A 288-nucleotide genomic window follows, 5' to 3' on the forward strand; every position below is an offset into this window, starting at 1 on the left:
CATAGTATCCAGTCTCATCACTTCATGGCAAATAGATGGGGAATCAGTGGAAATAGTGGCTGAATTTATTTTTCTGGGCTCCAAAATCACTGTAGATGGTGATCATTGCAGCCATGAAATTAAAAGACGCTTACTCCTTGGAAGGGAAGTTATGACCAACCTAGATAGCATATTAAAACGCAGAGACATTACTTTGTCAACAAAGGTCCGTCTAGTCAAGGCTATGGTTTTTCCAGTGGTCATGTATGGATGTGAGAGTTGGGCTATAAAGAAAGCTGAGCACAGAAG

Source organism: Bison bison, unplaced genomic scaffold (genome assembly GCF_000754665.1).
Source record: "Bison bison bison isolate TAMUID 2011002044 unplaced genomic scaffold, Bison_UMD1.0 scf7180017864340, whole genome shotgun sequence".
Taxonomy (NCBI): Eukaryota; Metazoa; Chordata; class Mammalia; order Artiodactyla; family Bovidae; genus Bison; species Bison bison.